This window comes from Rutilus rutilus (genome assembly GCF_951802725.1).
Source record: "Rutilus rutilus genome assembly, chromosome: 20".
Classification (NCBI taxonomy): Eukaryota; Metazoa; Chordata; class Actinopteri; order Cypriniformes; family Leuciscidae; genus Rutilus; species Rutilus rutilus.
In genome coordinates this window covers 20,695,824-20,707,926 of record NC_140225.1, presented here as the reverse complement: position 1 = coordinate 20,707,926, position 12,103 = coordinate 20,695,824, and the positions used below count along the sequence as shown (strand labels likewise).

General features: G+C 38.7%; 1 protein-coding gene across 4 annotated transcripts in view; it reads left to right on the top strand.

The window, feature by feature from the left end:
• Positions 1–212: 212 nt before the first annotated feature.
• The window catches only part of slc8a3 (solute carrier family 8 member 3), a gene marked incomplete at its 3' end in the record, with an annotated part of 43,084 nt that continues 31,193 nt past the window's right edge, over positions 213–12,103 (top strand). For 3 of the 4 annotated variants that reach the window (XM_084391360.1, XM_084391357.1, XM_084391358.1), the window contains exon 1: positions 213–640. The remainder of the gene's footprint in view (positions 641–12,103) is intronic. The other variant, XM_084391359.1, reaches the window with a different exon arrangement.

The following is a 12,103-nucleotide window of genomic DNA, read 5'->3' as shown; positions in this document are numbered from 1 at the left end:
TTGGGCCAGTTTTGGGCCGGGGACCCAGCCAGAACTGGGCCAGAATTGAAGCAAGGATGAGGCCCAGAGGTGGGCCAGACAAATTTTGCTACGTGGGAAGGTTTCACACACAGCAGCGGTTGCACTGGTGCTGAATCGGGATGCTTGGTCATGAAATGAAACGAGGCCCGCTCGGTTGTGAGAACACCAACTTGTTTCCTGCGCTATAACGTGAGACGGGCAGAGAGAGAGAGAGAAGGAGGAGGGGGCGCGAGCGAGCGTTCGTTCGCCGCTGTTGCTCGGGGCTCGCGGAAAAACCGATCACATGGATTCCAAGGTTCCATTTTTCAACGGCGCTTCGATCTGAGCGCGCGCTGACAGCCCCGGTGACCGGCGCATCCATCAGAGACGCGCGAGGGAAAGAGGCATCACTTCGCCGGTTCCATCGATCTGCCGGAACTGGGCAGAGGCACCGGCAGTCGGTCCGTGTGTGTGTGCGTGTGCGCAGGAGTGAGGAGGGCGAAAGCGGCCCTGGGGTATTTCTGACACCGAGGAGCAGCCAGCTGCACGCTTAACGGAGAGGAAACTGATCTGGCTGAAATATTTGGCGTTACCGAAAATCATTTAGGAGGAAAGCATTCCTCATTTGCTCAAATCACAGGTACGTACCTTCCATTCAATGCGTTTGTACGTCGCTATTGGTTAGTCAGCGATAATTAGTGCAGTTCGAGGCACCGCCGGCTTAATTTAAGAGTAGTTGCGCCGCCGGCTTTATTTAAGAGTAGTTGGAATGTTGCGAATTTGACTCGGTAAACGGCAGGAGCTGTTCGGAGTGGATGTGATCAGCGCGACGTGCAACTGTGGTGGAGAGAGAATGTCTCCAAATTTGCGTCACAGAATCATTTCCATCATGTTGCCACCGTAAAATAATCACTGTCAGTGCTGAATTCGTCTTTGAAATGCTTACAGAAAGGACCATAATGATCGGGATGCCTTTATTTTAACGATAAAATATGTGGATTTAGTTTATGGTGAAGTATGAGACTCATATATAGATCGTTTGGGCTGAGAACCTGTTCCAAAAAAAAAAAAAAAAACGAAGGATTTTTCTGCCATTCGGTTTTTTGGACATGCATTCGTCCGCTGATGCGGACAGATCACCGTACTAAAATACACTTGACAGTGTTTCTTCACCATTATACAGTGCACTGAACCTAATGACCAATGTAGCCCGATTCTCAAACAAATGACTCTTGTGAGCCGGTGGTTCTTGGTGAATCCAAAACATACAGCACGGCCAATGTAGTTCGATTCCCGAACGAATGACTCTTATGAGCCGGTTCTTTTTAGTGAGTCAAAAACACATGAATCACTCGAAGCCATTAGTGAATTTATTGACTCGCTTACTGAGCCCCAAGTTATTAATTTCATAATGTACAGCTTTATGCATTAGGATGCTGAGGGTAGTAAATGTAATTATTTCTTATAAATATATTTTTTACTTAAAAGCACTAAAAATGCTTTAAACGGTAGATGAATCGGAACTACTATCAGCATCATTAAGTTCTTTACAATTCCCATCCCTATGGATCACTTACGATTTACGAGTATAAGGGTCGTTCGTGGCGGGTGAAACCATTTATGATCTGTTTGTTGACGGTTCCTCCTCCATTTGCCGTTTAACGGAGGATATGTGCGTTTCTAATGCGTTTCTTGTGTTTCAACGTTTACGTATCTGCACGTCCCTGTGTATCCGAGCTCAAGCACGTGATGCTTTCACAGAATCCCAGCATCCTGCACATCAGATTTGGTCCCTCGAGCTGTATTTATGTGACTAACATGACTGTAAAGCTCATACATGAGGCAGAGGGGTTTTGTAAGATGTAGGCTACATATGGGATTGTAGAGTTAGTCATCTGAGTTCCTCATGTTCTTTTTGGGGGTCCGAACAGGTAAAGAGAATTTGCTGAGGTATGTGATTAATTCAGGACAGCTGCCACCTGCCACACTGTCCTACACTCTGTTTATATCCCTATCAGGTGTCAGCCCAACTGGGCATTTCTTAAAATAGGGTGGGGGAGGCTGGTGTTAGTGGGTGTCTTTAGTTCGCCCTGTCTCCTGTTACCCTGAGAGACGTGTACTTCTTCTCCAGATCGGTGAAAGTCAGAACTCTGGGAAACAGATATGCTGCCAGTGGCAAACTTGCTGTTGTGCATTTGTGTTGTATTTAGATTTTACAGTGTTGTTTGTGCGTGTGAGTGTGTATGATGATGAAAATACATACATTTGTATACACACTCAGAGACATGGCTGACTGCCTCCGATTTTTTCTCTAATGAGCACACAAAATTCGTTAGCTTAAAGGCCTCATTAGTATGTTAATTAGCCTGAGTTGTTCATAGGCCTTTTGTGTGAATATTTGTAGTCTATTTATTGTCTGAAGTGAGAACACTAGGATGCCTCTCAGCGGCAGTTGTCAACAGTTGCGTATGAACGGATTTGCTGAGGGTTCTGAGGTGTGATATACAAGAGGGAGAGAGCGGAGGAGTGAGGACAGAAGTTTCCAAACATACATTTTTCCCACGATTTACGCCTAGCGTGTGGCCCGTTTACTAGTAAGTCCTTGTCGTGGAGGATTTGTGTGCTCCGAAACACATCAAGGCATCTATTTGCTTTTTGCCCATTGCTTACAGGTGCCAACGAGGTACTTTAACGCATGCTGAGATCTACATGATCGTATTAGCCTGTAACCCACAGGCATCTCATTGCCATGGGAACAGCTGAGGTGGTGGAAAGGAGGTTACCCACGATTGGCTCACCACCCTGAAATGCTGCCAGTCATGTTTCTTCAGAGATCTGACCTGATCATGGTATGAATGAGATTCAGACCCACCATCTGTGTGATCGGATCCAGATATTGCCAATGTTGAGTTTCATTGTAGGACTCTCGTAACTGCTATTGGCTGGCTGTCCAAGCTGTAAGCTATTCATAATTAAAAGTAGTTAAAGGGATCGTTTACAATTTTTTTAAATTCTGGCTTCATTAGCCATCCTCATGTCATTTCAAACCTGCATATCTGTGGAACTCAACAGAAGATATTTTGAAAATGTCTCTTGTGTGTTTTTTGTGACCATACAAAAAGTCAAGGAGTGTAGTTATTTAGGGATGCACAATATATCAGCCGATATATATCAGGCCTTTGAGCCTGTTTCCTTTGACTCTCTAAATGAGATTGTTGCAATTCTAAAACCTACTAGTTGCTTTCAGGATGTGATTCCCACAATTTTTTTTAAGCAGGTATTTGGTGCTATCGGTTCTGATTTGTTGTCTATTATCAACAAATGTCTTCACACCGGGGTTGTTCCCAACAGCCTGAAACATGCTTCGGTTTTGCCTAAACTAAAAAAATCTCATTTGGATTAGACAATTCTGAGTAACTTCCGGCCAATTTCAAATTGACCCTTTATCTCGAAAATTCTAGAAAAAGTGGTTTTGAGTCAACGCAAGTCTTTTTTGAATGATAGTTTATGTGAAATTTCAGTCTAGTTTTAAATCTCGTCATAGTACGGAATCTGCACTTTTAAAGGTCATGAATGATATATTGCTTACCACTGATACTGGGCAATCTGTGGCTTTGGTCTTGTTAGATCTTAGCTCTGCTTTTGACCTGGTCGATCATAATATTTTAATTTCTCGTTTTGAAGTGTGCATGGGTTTTCGGGGTACGGTGCTACAATAGTTCCGCTCATATTTATCTAATAGGAGTTACTCTGTCCGTATCGGGCAACAGTGTTCGTCCAAAATGAAATTGGGGTCTGGCGTCCCTCAGGGTTCTATTCTTGGCCCGGAACTGTTTAATCTATATATGTTCCCTTTGGGTTCTATTTTATCTAGACATGGGGTTTCTTTCCATCTGTATACCGATGACACTCAAATTGACTTGCCTCTGAAGCGTGATGACAAGCTTGCTTTAAAGCCATTATTGGACTGCCTGGATGAACTGAAACTCTGGCTTTCTAGTAACTTCTTGAGTCTTAATAAGAGCAAAACTGAAATTATCTTGTTTGGCCCCAATGATCGTAGTACCCATGATTTTAATCTCCAAACGTTGTTACCATATAGCACCACCTGTGTTCGGAATTTGGGGGTCTGGTTTGATAACAACCTTAAATTTGATAAGCAGATAAGTGCTGTGGTTAAGTCCTGTTTCTTTCACCTCCGTCTTTTAGCCAAGGTTAAGCCCTTCTTGTCTTCTAAGCACTTTGAGATTGCCATGCATGCATTAATAACATCCAGATTGGACTATTGTAATTCGTTATATATTGGTGCCTCTCAGAAATGCATCACTCGTTTACAATTAGTCCAAAATGCAGCTGCACGCCTCCTCAAAGGGAAGCGTAAATTTGAATACATTACACCAGTTCTGATCTCGCTTCACTGGCTACCGGTTAAATTTAGAATTGAGAACCAGTCTCCACAGTACTTATCTGAATTGCTTCATCCAATCTCACAGTCAAGATCACTCAGATCGGGGGACTCTAACTTACTATCTGTCCCTCGAACCAGACTAAAAAATAGGGGTGATCGTGCTTTTGCAGCCTTTGGACCCAAGCTATGGAATAGCTTACCGGCTCACATCAGATCTGCCCAAACTTTGTCAATTTTCAAATCTACTTTGAAAACGCATTTCTTTTCAATAGCTTTTAATATATCTTGATGTGTGTGTCTTCTGTTTTCTGTGTCTTCTGTTTATATTGTATTTGTTATCGTATATCTTTTGGCCTTGTTAAGCACTTTGGTCAACGCCAGTTGTTTTTAAATGTGCTATACAAATAAAAAATTGTATATGTTCATTTTTAATGTTAACGTTATCGGCCCAATTAAGAACATTTGGAAAATACAGTTTTAGTGCTGTTAGGCTACATAAAATTATAATGAGAACATTATAATTGTGTGCTTGGGACATGGCTTTTAATGGTGAGACTTTTATTTTGTAATCAGGCTCTCAAAAATTATAGAAAACTTTGGATTTAGATTTATCGGCCAATATATCGGTTATCGGCTTTCAAATTTAAAGAATTATTGGTATCGGCCAAAATGTTCATATCGGTGTATCCCTATTGTTATTGTTATTGTTAACTAAAACTAATATAAAATAAAATAGATAAAATTAAATATAATATTAGATGAAAAACTTAAGAACTTAATAAGAAATGTTGGCAACTAACTGAAATAAATAAGTGTAAATTTAAGTATTCAAATTACTAAAACTAAATTGAAGCTTAATAGGGAAGCTTTAAGTAATAAATTCCACTCAAAGTACTCAAGTGTGTAAATAAATTCCATTTATTATTTAAAGCACACTTTATGTGCTTCGATACCACAGCAAAAACGACTAGCCTAACTAATAAAGTTCAAATATTATTTAAAAAATATAACAAAGTTATATAAATTTAATATAGATTAATCTTTGTTAAAGCTGTGTTTTGTTGTTTGATACATGATCAAATAGACAGCAGCAGTTTTTTATACTGTAAGCTGCTGTCACTTTAAGATCCAATGCACAGATCCAGTATAATGATACACATCCAATTTCTTTCTCAACAGCTTACGTTCACTTAAGACATAACTTTGATTATGAGAATACTTGCCGAGTACTACTATACTACTAAAATAACACTGGTCTTGTGATGTTTGGACCACAATATACTTCAGAATATTTTTTTTCCCTCACAGAAGAAAGTTATACAGTCATAAAAAGTCTCATCAACTCACAGAGGAAGTGTGAGAAAAACAGACCAAGAGCAGGAGCAGGATAAAAGAAGAAATGTGTAATTGTAAGAGGGGAAGAGCTACTTGCTCTCTGTGTGGGCTTTCCAATGCTGTGTGAAAGTGTGTGTGTCGTCTCTTTACTGTATTTTTAGTGCGTTACTTCTTCATGCTGGCATTGACTCTGATGCTGAGAGAGTGAAAGAGATGGTATGCGTGTGTGTTGTCGTCTCTGTCAGCACTCTGCCATCTCATGGGTGTATTTGGAATAATGTATAAGATCTTTTTCATGTTCTTAAGTGTGTTTGCTTACCACCAAGAGTGCATCAACACGCATACACATACGCACACACTCACACACACAGGAGACCTGCAGCTTGAGACTTGGAGAATCAAATTGTGGTTTTATTACACAGTGCTTTTGGAGGGTCAAATTGGGATTATACTCTTACACACATACGAGTGCTTTTGACCAGAGCAGAAGATCTCCTGAGGTTTTCTGTGTGGGTGTTTGGCAAGGAGATGTTTCCTTTCAGTCCTCTGAGCAGCTTCTTGCAATATAATGCCTTGATCTGAAGGTTTTTAGTTCATTTCCCTCATTATTAAAAATGTAAGCATGCGGTGGACGAAGTACATCAATCAAGAACTTAAGTAAAAGTACCTAATATAATATTACTCCAGTAAAAGTATTAAGTATTGAGGGAAAGTACAAAAGTACTTGATTTTTTTTTAATGTACTACTAGACACACAGATAGAGCTTTTAGGTTACAGCTCAGTCTGGCATCATTATAAATTATGTATTTTCAAGCAGTAAGCACTAGTCAATAAGGAATATTATTCAGACACTAAAAAAAATAAACGTTTTATTTTATTACCAAAACTTGTCATACATACATTGATAGCTACCCTACTGATAATTCAAGTGGTCAAACAGGTGAAAATAACAAATTATACCATATAGTATCTAGAAATGAGGAAAAACAAAATGTGGGTAATTGTGTGTTGACAAATATAAACACACATAAATGGAGCAATTCCAAGAGTGTCCTCGCACCTTGGTGTTCGACAGGCCCTAAATATAAAAACAGACGTCACAGACGTCAAATGTGTTAAAGTTTTAAGCAGAACGGAACGCTATGCAAACATACTAGTTTTATATCATTTGATAAGATGCATGGGCATTAATTTGCATTGTTTTAATGTTGTTTAGTTTTTACATAAAACCTACCCTGTTCAGACAGTAATAGACAAATATGGACATTTTTAGTTCACGAACAACTGACAGTCGTGAACTGAATATGATTTTCATTAACAATAATAAATCCTAAAATTCAGCATTCGCACGTGCACTCAAGCTCTGAGGAATTCACGTTCTTGTTGCATTTTGAGTCAGACTTGCTCTGACCGGATAATTTGAATCAGTTGTTGACTCGAGAACAGATGCAATCGGATCAGTCCAATTCACCAATGAATCGTTCGGTGCGATTTCCTAAAATAAAAAGAACAGATACTTGAAAAATTTACTTAAGTACAGTAACAAAGTAAAAATATTTTGTCGCATGCTGTCCACCACTTTAAAATTCCCTCTATTATGCTATTTTAAAGGTTCCTAATTTTGTTTTGAAGGTCTTCTACAATAGGTTTACAGGCATCCAAGGTCAAAAAACACATTTTCTCATAATACACATTACCTCATTTCTTAAAAGAGTCTGAAAACGGTTCGTTCGAAGATTCAGTCTCTCTAAACCCCGCCTTTCTGAGAGCATACTCTGCTCTGATTGGTCAGACGGCCCAGTCTGTTGTGATTTAAGCCTGTTACCGTATCTGAAAAGTGGATTTGCAGCACTGAAAACAGCATCTTCTGGACATGTCGACAACACGAACCAAACTCTTCCAGGCCTCAGCTACAATTACAGTGTCGTTCGCGGGCAGCCAAGGAAGGCCGAAGGCGGGCATAATGCAAATTTGTTAGTTTATCACGCAGTTATGTAACAGGAAGTAAGAGTGGAATTGCTGACGACTCATTTCAGCAGTTCAGAATCGATTCTTTCTTATTGGAGACCAAAACTTTTTGCCATTTGTCATGCACTTTGATCTGCAAAACTATGCAGACCTTTTACATTTATAAACAACTATTACACACTGCATGAAAGGTAATATTTGAAAAAGCATAATGGGGCACATTAAAGGTATAGCAAAGGATTTTTTACTTCCGGGTGGATCACCTATACTATTGGTCCTCCTAATTGTCAATCATTCTGGTGAATCAATCAAACTTATTCAAAAAGTGGAGAGGGCGGGTCTTATCTAAAATTCGGAAAGATCCTCCACTATACCTTTAATTCTTTTCCCACCACTGACGGAATTTTCCGTCATTTATGACACAATGCTTCCCCAGTTTCCGCCAATCCATGTTTTCACTTTTAAGCAGAGGTGCTATTACGCATCTTCTGAACGAGCACAGAATCTCTGGATCAAAACACAGCCGAAGAAGCAGAAACAAGCGATAGAAGCTTGTGCATATGTCAAATAACGCGATCATCATACATAAACAGCATTTAAATGTAAACTTCCTAAAGTTACCGAATGAAATGTTGACCCAGTTAGAGGTAAAGACTGTTCAAGCTTTGGGGGTGTTGATGGATTCAATCTACTCCATCTATGTTTTGATCATCGTTCTGAATCCGATCCGGATGTAGTCTTTGACAAAAATGTGATTTTCTCAGCTTTTTGTTCAAAATGTTGCTTTTTTTTAAAACTTACATTTAAGTGTTGATAATTTTTTTTTTTATTGCATTGAAGCTAGAATATTTTTTTTTTTGTTTAAAAGCAGAGGCTCTGTTCTTTCTTTTAATATATGGCATGTTCATATATTCATACAAAATATTCTGGTGCCATTACATTTTTGTGAAAATGATCAAAAGTGTTTGAGTTGGCTGGCAACTTAAAAAACCCCGCTGGTGGTGAAAGAGTTCATAATACTGGATTGTGTTAAATAATGCTGTCAATTTAACGTGTAGTTATATAAAAAATTAAAACATGACAAAACATCACAATAATTTAGGCTTCAAGTATCACCTTTGTGCAGTTTTTCCAGCTGACTACTGTAGATTTAAAGCATTTTTTTGTGGGAACTGTCAAAAAATCTATTTAATGCGTCCTTGCTAAATAAAAGTATTAATTTCTTTAAAAAAATCTTACTGTCTTCATAATATATGTAGTTATTACTGTATATCTTTTGTATTGATATGAAACCACCAAAATAAGTTTCCAGGTTGGAGATCTTTCAGTCAAGAGGTCAATCTGTGAGGCTTGGATCCTGTTTTTGTCAAATGTATTTTGGTTATATAAGTTCCTATACATTTTTAACTTGGCAGTGAAAAAAAAAAATTCTATGTAAATGCTTGTGCATTTGCATGTATATAAATTCAACAGTAGTAGTGAAACAACAGTTACGTCATGTCAACTGCATGTGATGCTCGCTATGCATTGATGTTAATGTTGTGTGATAGTTTGGTTGTTTTGCAGTAAATAAACTGTCTGGTCGCAGTGGTCCAGTGGATGAGATTCAGTTTCTCTGATGAGCAGATACAAACCCTCTCCTGGGCCCAAAACGCATACACATCCGAGATTTGTTTGATTTTTATGAGCATGATTTCAGAGACTCATAAAAATATTCCTGTCCCACGCGTTCCAGGGTGTTGCTATGGTAACAGGTGCTGACTTCATGTGCAGGGAAAAGACGGATCTTTAGCTTCAGACACTCAGCGGCTATTCGGATATAATGCTGCACAGCGCCACCTCAGACACACATACTTTTGGTTACGCTCTCAGAGGAGCAGCTTGTTTCAGAGATTTTAAATGTTGTTGTTTGGGATTGTTTGCTGATGCCTGCCCTGTAAGTGTGAGGGACATGTTGTAGTGCAGGGGTTTCCTGCAGAGTTTTACTCCAACCCTAATCAAACACACCTGAACAAGCTAATGGAGGTCTTCAGGATTACTAGAAACTTAGAGGCAGGTGAGTTTGATCAAGGTTGGAGTTAAACTTTGCAGGAAAGTGAATCTCAAGGCCGGGAGGTGAGAACCCCTGTTTTAGTGTCTTAAAAGTAACGGCTAAGGATGAAGAGAGGTTACAACTCATCGACACAGACAAGATTGTGTGTGTGTGTGGTAGTGTGTCTGTAGTAAATTGGAGTTATGCCAGACTATCACCCACAACCTGCTGTGACTAATTTTCCCCACATCTTCTAACTTATCAATAGTGGGTTTCACAAAACACACACACACACACACACACACACAGTCTAAATCACATCAGTCTAAATGTAATCATCCAAAATCAATTGGCTTGCTATTTCCAGAACTTCTTCTCAATTACAGGCACACATCGTGCTGAGATGTATGGTAGACCACTGCGGCCTGGTGTTGAAGCATCTCTGTACCCATACGGTATTTAGATGTCAGATTCATAACAGTTCTTTCAACAGCAGTCGATTACCACGATAAATAATTTTGACTCATCGAGACTAAGGGATAGTTTGCTCAAAAATAAAAATTCTTTAGAAAAAAACAACAAAAGATGTTTGAGAAATGTCTCAGTGTGTTTTTCTGTCTGATACAAAAAAAAAACTCTATACTACAGGTGTCAAAGGGCTATTTATTGACATTATTATGTAATCAAAATGAAAGTGTATTAGTGTTATCAAAAGCCCTATATTCTGGACGGGACTAGTTTTCCTGGGGGACGTTAGAGAAATTCATGTTTCATCAACATGATTTTAATCCAGTCCAAATACGCCAAGTCTGTGTTTTTTCCTCACAAATTCAAGCGCAAGTTACCTACTGTTTTTTGCCAATCTCAACGGTTCTCTGAGAAATCTAATCTCGTTCGATTGCGAATGTCTGTGATTGCTGATGTTGTATTATCCGAACTATTTTCCTTGTGTGTTTGTGCACCAATCTTCTGCATGCTTTCATTTAGTTTCAATTTGGATGGTATCTGACGAAAAAATTATATAAAATGTATAAATTACAGAGCCCCTAAAGGGACATTTTGTTTCAACGTAAAAAGTAAGCATTTATGCTGGCTTAATTTTAAGCTTAGTCAACTCAAATATCCAAGTTGTCACTTAGTACAATTTCACATTTTAAGTTGACTAAACTTAAAATTAAACAAACACTTTAAGTTAAAACAACACATTTTTTACAGTGTATCTGTTACACAGGAACCAATGACAGAGATGATAATGAATTAACATAGGATTTATTTGCAGAATGAGAATAACATGCCAACAGTGTGTAACACAAAAACAACAACCGACAATTGAACAGGACAAAGGGAGGAACTTAGGGTACGCTTACACGACAACGATATGCTTAAAACGGAGAAGTTTTTCCTTTGAGTTTCCCGTGTACAGACGACACCATTGTAAAAACAATAACCATTCACACGTATTCACGAAAAACGTCCAAAAACGCTGTATTCTGCTGCCGGGCCATTAGATGGCGATGAAACACTATAGACTAAACACATAATACGCATGTGCATGCCGTCATCGTCTTCAGAGATTCGCGTTTTTGAAACCCGTTTTTAAAAGTTTGCATTTTCAACCACCCGAAACGCCGTTGTCGCGTAAATGAACAGCCAAAATGCATACAATTTTTTTACGTTTCTAGTTGAAAACGGTGTTGTGTAAACAGCCCCTTAACTACACAGTGATGATTAACTAAAACGACGAACAGCTGTGAAGAATGGTGTTAGGTTCCATGGTGACAGATTGTGGCGGGAAACTAGAACAAAGGGAACACATGACATGAATGAAAACAAAACAAACTGAACGTGGCTGTGACAGTATGAGATGGGAAGAAAACTTATTTGGCAATGCTTTTGCGTTCTCTCGCAAATGTTTTGCTTTCCCCTGAGATCTTTGCGTTCACTCGCAAAGAACAGTTTTGAAAAGGTTTTGCGAGCAAAGTTTCTGGGGGAAAGCAAAACATTTGCGAGGGAATGCAAAAGCAATGCCAAATAAGTTTTCTTCCCATCTCATTATTTTTCTTCACCATGTCTTTTTAAGGGCTCCATGAGCCAAATCGCTTTCAAATTTTTTATTGGATGTTAATAAGAACAAAACATATTGTACATACAAGAGTACATTATAACCATACATGTCAGGGGTAAAACAACTAAATACATGAGAAACAGAGAGAAAAAAAAAAGAAGAGAAAGGCATTTTACATAAAAAAAAAACGTATTAAACCTATTAAACAGCTGTAGAGCTTTCCTTGCTTTTGATATTGTTTCCACATATATTTTAACATCAATTTTAAATAGTTCAAAATACTAATTTATGCAA